We start from the raw sequence: 10,446 nt of genomic DNA, 5'->3' as shown, positions 1-10,446 counted from the left end.
ACGAAATTCGAAGGAGCTATTTGTTTGAAGCATATTAGTGCGATTTACGATATGATTCGCTATAATAAGCCTCCTTAATATCCTATAGTAAAGGCGGAAATTAAGTAATAATTAAAGGCGGACGCTAATTAACGTAGAGAACTATATTGAATTTGGTATAAGAATATGGCTAAGCGGGTTTGGATTATTTTTGAATAAGTTTGGGAGTATGAAATAAGATTATTTAAGGGTAATAAGTCTTATTTTAGGTATATAGAGGAGAAATTGGATTAGCTAATAGAGGAGGATCCTGATTATTTTATTATTTCGGACTCTGAATAGGATTTTTCTATTATTTTTGGTACTTAGGGGACAAGTACGAATAAATAGAAGGTCGGATATAGTATGGCAGGCCATACTTATCAAAAATTATATTATTTTAGCGGTTTTGAGGTTTAGGTTATATAGTAAAGGCCGCAGCCTTTTGCACGTGACTTGCGGAAATCACATAAGAAAGCTGGTTTTTCTATAGACTTAGAAAATAATCCTTTATAAGTATTTAATTAATTAAGCTTTTATATACTATATACTATTTATACTTTACTATTTACGCTTTTAATTTATTATTTTGCTATTAAGTCACGTTTTATGCTCTGGTATACTTTATATGGGTTTTTGTCTTATTGTAGTTTCCCTCCCATAATATATATTTAATAAGAGTAGTTAATATAGGCTCCTTGGGCTTCTTCTTAGGAATATATTTCTTAGAAGTATATAAGAGTATAATATTAGAAGTAAACTTGGCTAAAATAGCTCCTGCCTTCTTATATTTCTTAGTCTTTTTATATATAGCCTTAATTTACTAATTATTAGTAATATAGTATTAAGTAAAGCGAGTAGTATTAATAGATAAATTATTATAATATATATATACTAATTCCTAGAGCTTTAGTAAGAGCTTCTTATTTAATTTATATTTAATATCTTAAAGACTAATATTACTTTCCGTAAATAGTTATAAGAAGAGAATATAAAACTCCTAAAATATTTAACTAGAATATATTTAAAGCTTACTAAAGTTGCAGCAAGTATTTTATATCTTATTAGGATTAGAATATAGCTTTTTTAGATAGGAATAGAACTCTAAAAGCTAATAGTACTAATTCGGATTATCTTTATTTATATAAGAGTTAGTTAGGGCAAGAGTATTACTAGTAAGTTTACTAGAAATATAGATAATCTTGAGATTCTTTAAGAAATATAAGTTAGTATTTTCTTATAGCTTATTCTTAATCTGAACTAGCTAGTTATTAAAGATAGTATAATCTTTAGTAAAAAGAATTAGATCTGAGAGCTTAGTAATTCTAGTATTTCTAAAGAAAATATAAGATATAGGGGATTTTAGATAGGAATAAGTAAGAGATAGTTCGGAATTCTTTTAAGAGAAGTTCAAAGTAATTAGAGCGGGTAGAATAGAAGTAGTTAGAGCTACTATAAGCTAATTTATTATAGCTATATAGTATTTGACTTTATTCTCGAGCTTAATATTATAGAGCTTAGTATTCTCGAGAATAGCTTTATTATAACTATAGGTATTCTTATATAAAATAGTTCTTTAGATATTTTCCCGGTAGCTTTTTATAATAATATTAATATCTAAAAGTAAGGTATTAGGTTTCTTGGCCTATTTATATAACTCTCTAATAGTAATATAGTTATTAGTTTTTAGAAGCTTTATAATAAAAGCAAAGAATTTTATTTCTATAAACTCATTTATAAATTCTCTAGAAATACTAATAAGATATTTGGTTCGGGAAGGGCTACTAACGAGATAACCTGAACTAGTAGGAGCTTTACTAGAAGCCTTAGTAAAAATTAATATAGTTCCTAGTTATATAGTATTCTGGGAAATTAATCTATTATACTTTTCCTCTATTATATTCTCCCTAGTAGTCTTATTACCGGTATATATATAGGGCCTATAAGGTTATAGGATAGGGCTTGGGGATAATAGTCAGGTTACTAGCTTATAGGTACCTATTACTCTAGGACTTAATTAAAGAATAGCCTTTATTTAAGGTTCTTTAATTTTTCGGGTTTTTAGAGGAATTTCTAATATATTACTAATATATATTTATAAAGATATAAATATCTAATTCCTCTAAGGGTTCTAAAGCTTTTTGCTTTTATTATTCTAAAGTCTATTACTCGAGTTTCTGAGGTTCCGTTATCTTAGTAGTACTTATATTTCTAATAGTTCTGAATTAGTTTATTTAAAATCCTTTATAGGATTAAAGAAAGTAATATAAGAAGGAAACTATAATAAGACAAAAACTCATATAAAGTATACTAGAGTATAAAATATAACTTAATAGTAAAATAATAAATTAAAAGTATAAATAGTAAAGTATAAATAGTATATAGTATATAAAAGCTCAATTAATTAAATACTTATAAAGGATTATTTTCTAAGTCTATAGAAAAACTAGCTTTCTTATATAATTTCTGCAAGTTATATATAAAAGGCTATAGCCTTTATTATATAACCTAAACCTCAAAACCGCTAAAATAATATAATTTTCAATAAGTATAGCCTGCCATATTATATTCGACTTCCTATTTATTTATACTTATTCTCTAAATACCAAAAATAATAGAAAAATTCTATTTAGAGTCCAAAATAATAAAATATTTAGGATCTTCCTTTATTAATTAATCTAACTTCTTCTCTATATACCTAAAATAAGACTTATTACTCTTAAATAGTCTTATTTCATACTCCCGAACTTGCTTAAAGGTAATTCGAACCCGCTTAGCCATATTCTTATACTAAATCCAATATAGTTCTTTATATTAATTAGTATCTGCTTTTAATTATTACTTAATTTCTGCCTTTATTATAGGGTATTAAGGAGGCTTATTATAGTAAATCATATTATAAATCATACTAATATACTTCAAATAAATGGCTTCTTCGAATTTCGTATTATCTATAGTATTCTTAAATTAACCTTTAATAGAAAGAGAAAGCTCTAGGTAAGAGGCTTTAATAACTTTATAGGAAACTCTATTTTCGTATATTATATCCTTAATAGTAACTAGACTTATAGGAACTATAGTAAAAGGCCTATTAAGTAGCAAATTATTATTAAGCTATCTTTTAACTTATATATTATTCGAGAATTAATACTTTCCCATAATTCCAGACTTATAGATTATCTAGCTAAAGGCATTTATTTATCTAATTAAATAGATTATACTCGAAGTCTTTCTTCCTATTACTTTTAGTAAATACTTGCCTATTTCCTTAGCTACTTCTGGCTTAAATTTATTAGAAATAGAAAAATAATTAATATTTTTAAAGAATTTCTTACTAAAGGTAATAGCCTTCTTATAATCTATAAGGAAAATGTAGCTAATATTCTAATACTTTTTATTAAAGTAAAATTCGCTACTTAAAGCTTTAGTAATAGCCAGATCTTTAGTATTACCTTTATATTAATTATAATTAATATTTCCAGAAGTAAAATATTAGACTAGCTAAGAGTAAGTAACTAGATAAATAGGATACTTGCTTAATATCTTATAAAATCCGAATCATATTAATAGATCTGCTATTAAAAGTTAAGAGGCTAAGGTAAAGTAGCTATTATTAAGATCTCTATATATTAATATATTATTTTTTTAGAAGTAGAACTATAGTATTTCTATCTTTTCTATTAAGAGCTCTCGAATACTAAGCTTTTTAATCTACTTTAGGTAATTCTTCTTATAAATATAGCTATTAATACCTAGATTAGTAGTACTAGACTCAGGAATAGGGACTATAATATCGAATTAGAACTATAGATTAGGGCGGAATTAATTAGAAATACGGTACTTATATTTATATTTCTTAATTTCCTGGTTTTTAAAAAAAAATCTTATATTTCTTTATTTACTTAAGTAATAGAAATATATTTCTTGCCTTTAGTAACTTTATAGATCTTAGTAATTACCTTTAGAGCATTCTCGATTTCTCGTATATTAATAAAGAAAGTATTAGTAAGTTACTAAGTATATATTATATAGGGAGCTTTAAGGAATCTATTATTAATTTTATAGTATTCTCGCTTAAAGATAAGTCCTATAATACTACTATATACCTCCTTAAAAATATATTTATTCTATTAAGCAAGTATTAATTTCTATTTAGCTAATATCTTATAGATATACTAAATACCTTTATTAAGTTCTCCGGATTTAATATTTCTGGTCTTTTATTTCTTGGTTCTAGATATAGTTAAGCGAGTTTTTTTAAATAATATTTTTCCCTTTAATATAAAGGGCTTCTCCTTACTTTCCACTATTTTACTAATTTTATACTTAGTCTAGTACTTAGATTTCCGCTATTTATTAGGAGTCTTAGGCTTAGTTTGCTTTCTATTCTTATTAGGTTCTTCTTATCTAGTTATACTAGTTCCGCTAGCTTTACTAGTAGTTTTCTTATTAGGCTCTACTAAATTAGCTCTATTTTTCTTAACTGGATCCGGTTAAGTCAAGGCTAAAATTATAATAGAGGCCTATTTTTTAGGCTTATCTCGAAAAGCAGGAAAAGGCTTATTATTATAAACTTCCTTAATTAGGATTCCGGAAGTATTAAAGATATACTATCTAGCTTTGAGATTATTAGCTAATAGTAGCTTAAACTCTAATTCTCTATATTCCGAAATAGCTTTAGTATACTTGAGTACCTTAGTAATATCTAATTTAGTAAATATACTAGTATTCTAATACTTCTTATTTTTAATATACTCTAAAGTAGCTTTATTAATTAACTAAATAGCTTTATATATTAAAGCTTTTGTCTTAAAAAAAAAGTATAACTTCTTATAAATATTCTTACTAAGATTATTATAGATATTATTAATATATTAGCCAAAAGCTTTATTATATAGTACGATTCCATTCTACCCCTTAATATTAAGACTATTTATTATAGTCTTAATCTTATTAAGCTTCTCTTATCTACCTTTGGAAATGCCTTTAATAATATTCTCGAATTTCCTATTATTGGCTTAATAGTTCTTTAGCTTCTCCTTAGTTAATCCTAGTTTAGTTCTATTTCTAATAAAGGTTTTCTACTTTAAAAGCTTATTATATATATTACTTAGCTTATCTAGGATATTCGTATTAAATTCGGTAATTATAGCTATCTTTTCTAGTATTAGTAAGCCTTCTATAATTACCCAAGCTCCTTTAATACTCTAAACTTTAATATTATTAATCTATAGGCTTTTAATAATATTGCGGCTTATAAGAACTAGCTACTATACTTTACTAACTTAAGGAATCTATTCTTTAGCTATTTTATTATTCTTAATAAATTATAAAGATATTATTAGTATAATAGTTATAAATTATAAAATTAAAGGTTCTCGAGATTATAAGAATTTCTTTTAAGTATATTCTAAAATAAAAAGTAAATTGAAATAGTTTTAGATTATATAAATATATTATATATATTCGAGTTTTTCTTTCTTTCTAATAAGAAAATAAAGCTAAAATAGTAATATATATAATAGGGAAAGTAAATATAATAATTAGATATATTTAAGGTAATATAATTATAAATTAGGAATAATTATAGAAAGTAAAATATAGAATTAGGCTTTTATTATAGAAAAGAATACAAATATATATATCTAAGAAAATATAATTAAGGAAATAATTAAGGTAGGTTAAACTAAATAATAATAATAAGGAAATAAGAAAGTAATATAATAGAAATATAAATATAATAATAATATCTAAAGTATTAAAATATAAAAGAAAATAACGAAAATTTTATAATATAGGTATATTCCGATTCTCTATTTATTTGAAAATATCTTTATTAATTTAAAAAATAGTATAAAAGAAAAGAAATAATATAGGAAATATATAAAAGATAAGATATATAAATATACTAAAGATATTAGGGAAAATATAAAGTAAGTATTAATAGAAAAGAAGTTAGAATAATAGAATTAAGGAATAACTTAGAATAAGGTATTACTTTTTCTAAAACTAATCCGTATCTTTTTCGAAAGCTAATTATATTTATTTAGTACTTATTAGAATCGACTTTAAATAATATAAAACTATTTAATTATTTGAAACTTTAAAGTAATATTTATATTAATAAAAGTAATACTAAAGGTATTAGAATATATAGAAAAGAGAATTATAAGATAGTATAAATAGGGTTTATAGTATTATTATTAAGTTTAAAATAGTTAATATTAAAGTTAATATAGAATATAGAAAAATCAGGTATTCCGAATTAGTATTAAGAATATAGAAATTATTTAGATAATATTTAATAGTAAGAAATAAATTAATAGCAAGAATTAGTAAATTATACTAGCTTTTTAAATAAGTAATTAGTTTCTAGTAATAAAACGGTATCTTAATTAGAGAATAAGTTCTATATAAAAGAAGTTCTCTTTATATAGAAATAGAAATATATAATATACTAACTAAGCCTTAATATAAGTTTTGAAAGTAGTTATAGTTATATTAAAGAGGAAGTAAGTTTTCTAATATAAGGTAGGCTTTAAATAGATAAATCTAGTTTATTTAATATCTAATAGATTTCCAGAATTACATATTATTAAATATCTTTAGAAATAACTATTAGATTTAATAAGGTTTCTCTTTCCTCTTATAAGGCTTCTAGTTTAGCTATTTCGTCTATATATAACTCCTAATTAGGAAGTTTATTTGGGTATTATAAGGAAACTTATAATAGTAATTTAAGTTAAAGTCAAGATCTAGAGTTATTATAATTAAGCTTTAGACTAGTATAAGCTATAAGAATAGCTAGTTAAAAAAGTAAATAAAGCCTTTAAAAGGTTTCTAGTTTAGTAAGATATATATAAAAGATTTCCTTTCTTTTTTTTTTCTTTCTCTAATTCCAAATATAGTTACTATTTATTATTATAGTTCGGAATTAAGAATCTATAAGGTAATCTCTTAATTTCCTATTTATTTTTATACTAAAAGAGATCTTTTATATTTAATTTCCAAGATCTAGTAATAGAATTTCATATATTAAGAATACTATCTAATAATAATAATTAGATAATAGTAAGAAATAAGTAATAATAAAGCTTATCCAATTTCTAAAATAATAATTTAATAATAATATTCTCTAAAGATTATAAATATTAGTTAGAAGAAAAAAATAAAAAGTATATAAGGAATCGAAAATAATAAGCTTTATTTTAGGTTAAGAAAAGTTCCTATTATTAGATATTTCTTTCTAGTTTTCTATAAAGGAAATATACTTTACTTTCTCTAATTCTAGTAACTCTAGAATATATATAATAATACTAGTAGCTTTTTCGATTTCCTAAGTACTATTTTGCTTATAGTACTTTATAACTACTTCCTTTTCTAGTTCTATATCTATCTTAAAATATTCGTTTATAGATATATATTTATTATTAATTTTGTTTTTAGGGAAATACCAGAATTTATTTCTTTTAATAAATTACTTGAATTAATTTCCGGTATATATTTTTTAGAATATAGTACTATTAAGTTTTTCTAGTATATAGTATTCTTTTAGTTAATTTATATATCTTACTTTATATAAGCCAAGCTAGTAATATAGTAGCTTTATATTCCTTAACTTGTCTTAATTTATTAATTTAATATTATATATAAGAACTAAATCCTTTTCAGAAATAGGCTTTAAATAAATCTGGTAAGTAATATTAAATTATTTCTTTCTCTCTTAATATCTTCTATCTTTCTTTATTCTGGCTTCTTTAATATTTTATCTCTTATTTATATTTATTTTATATATATTTCCAGAAGTATTTCTTTATTATAGACTTTATTTTATTTAAGTATTCTCTAGATTAGAAAGTATATTTCTATAAGTAGTACTACTTTACTATTATAGACTATATAAAAGAAAATAAATCTAGTTAGTTTATATATAGTAACTTAGTTAGTAAATAGAATATATAATAATAAATCTATCTAAGGCTTCTTTCTACTTATTATAAGTATTATAAGTACTTAAATAATTAATTAATATTCTCTTTTAATTATACTATTTCCTTTAAAATTATAGGCTAAAATAATAATTCTATTAATTCCTAGCTTATTAAATTCCTGAATTACTATTTCTTTGAATTCCGATTTACTATTTATCTTAAACTACCTAAATAAATCATATTTATAAATAATTTCTTCCTAAATAAACTTAGTAATTTTCTTACTAGTTAGGTTCTTTAAAGATCTAGCTTTAACTTATCCTAAGAAGTTATCTCTAGTAATAACTAATAAGTTATATTCTTTATAGTCTAGTAGTTTAATTATATTAATCCTAAGGTAATAGAAAAGAAATATAGTTTTTATTAGATATAAAGCTTCTTTTTATCTTCTTTTATTCTTATACTAATAGATCTTATAGGTATTAATATACTTTTATATATAGTTATAATAATCTTTCTAGTAATAATAGCTAGCTATTAAATAAAAAGTACTTTCTTTTCTGGTATATCTAATCTTATTATATAGCTCTTTAATAATAATTTCCCTTTACTCTTAATTATTAATAATAAGTTAAAGTAAATATACTTTAAATATAATTCTCTATAGTAATTAATCTCTTATATTATAATTCAAAGCTTCTTTATTTAACTTTTGAAACTTAGCTCTAGATATTTCTTCTAGTCTAGAAAGTATTATAAGATATTATATAATATTCTAGTATTATTCGAAATAGCTATTATCTAAAAGATCTAGTAAAATAGTCGGGTTATTAAATAAAGTATATAAGTTAGTATTATTATTTACTATTTTACTAGTAATTATATATAAAAGGCTATAGTCTTTATTATATAACTTCCGGATTTTATTATTTTTTAATATTATTAATTTGCTTCTAGATATAATAAGGCTTTAATTATTAATCTCTAGTAACTAAATACTATTATCTAAATATCTAGTAAAAGTTTTAGAAGTCGGATTCCTTAAAATAATATTATATAACTAAACCAGAACTGCTTTCTTTATTCGAATTTTTTATCTAATAGGTATTATTCTAATAATATTAAGCTCTATTACTAACTATTTATTAATTTTCTCGTTATTTTTAGTATTACCTTCTTACTATAGATATCTTAATAATCTGTTAGTAGTAATATACTTGGTTTCCTTAATATACTTAACTTTAAAGTCAAATAACTAAATCTATACTAGCTAGTAAATAACTAGAGCTCTAGAAAGATCTATAGCTACTTTACTTAGCTATATAATAAGTATATTAGTATCTAGTTTAAGAATAAAGTAAACTTTATATAATTAGAATTATACTTTCTATAGATACTTTACTAACCTTTAGTATTTTCTTTTAGTAGTATTATATCTCTGTTTAGTATTATTTCAGATTCTAGACTTATATTATATAACTTTCTTTTTTCTTTTATTATTATATTAATTAAGAGTTCTATCCTATTTTTTTAGGCTAATATCTACTATTAATATAATTATTCCCTAACTTTCTAATAAATTATAATATAACTTATAGAGTATTAGAATAGTAATAAGCTTTTCCTAAAGAATTTATATAGCTTGCTTTTATTTATTATCCTAGTTTTATATTATATTCTTCCTTATAGATCGCCTTCTAAGAATTTCTTTCAAAGATGTTGGAGTCATAAAAAACTTACCCCTATAAAGGTATGGCTCAACTCCATCGATATTTATTAAATTAGTATGAGTTATTGTTATCGAAAACCATCTAAAGAGTCACCGTATACAAATTATGGACAAATGATTACATCGCGGTTAGGAGCGTGTCTCCTAGAGATCTGATATGCAATACAAAGACACTAAATGAAAAGCAGATAGACTATATTATGCGAATATGCACGATGAATAAATACTCTTAAAGTTAATAAATAGACATAAAGAATTACTAACCAGACCCGCGTATAATACTACTGATATAATGAGGTTCCCTCTGACGAAGACTAATATCATACAAGGTATTTCAATATTACATACTGAACGTCTAAGGATCTCTCAGGATAAGGAGCTTAGGCGAATATCAATGAATAATGATAATAATCACAGGCGTCTAGAAACACATTGCTTGATATGTATTCATTCGCAATAAAAATGGGCCTTAAGCCATAAAATATAAGCTTATGAAAATTTGGGATCTATATTGGGATCTATCTTAATTTATTCGATCTCGATTATAGTCCTCTTTAATATCAAGATAAATATTATCAGTATCAATAATAATCGAAATAAATATTTCATGAACCTTCTCCGAAAATTCAAATCCTTAAGTGTCTAGAATTCTATTTTTATAATATTATCATATTGATTTTCGTTCTATAAATAATCTTAATAATAATAAATAATGATATAAACCTAATTTCCGAAATATTAATAATAATATGGGTAAATAATGAATTA

The sequence above is a fragment of the Hyaloscypha bicolor genome (genome assembly GCF_002865645.1).
Source record: "Hyaloscypha bicolor E unplaced genomic scaffold K444scaffold_108, whole genome shotgun sequence".
NCBI lineage: Eukaryota > Fungi > Ascomycota > Leotiomycetes > Helotiales > Hyaloscyphaceae > Hyaloscypha > Hyaloscypha bicolor.
The sequence above is the reverse complement of the archived record's forward strand: the minus strand, read 5'-3'. Positions refer to the sequence as shown.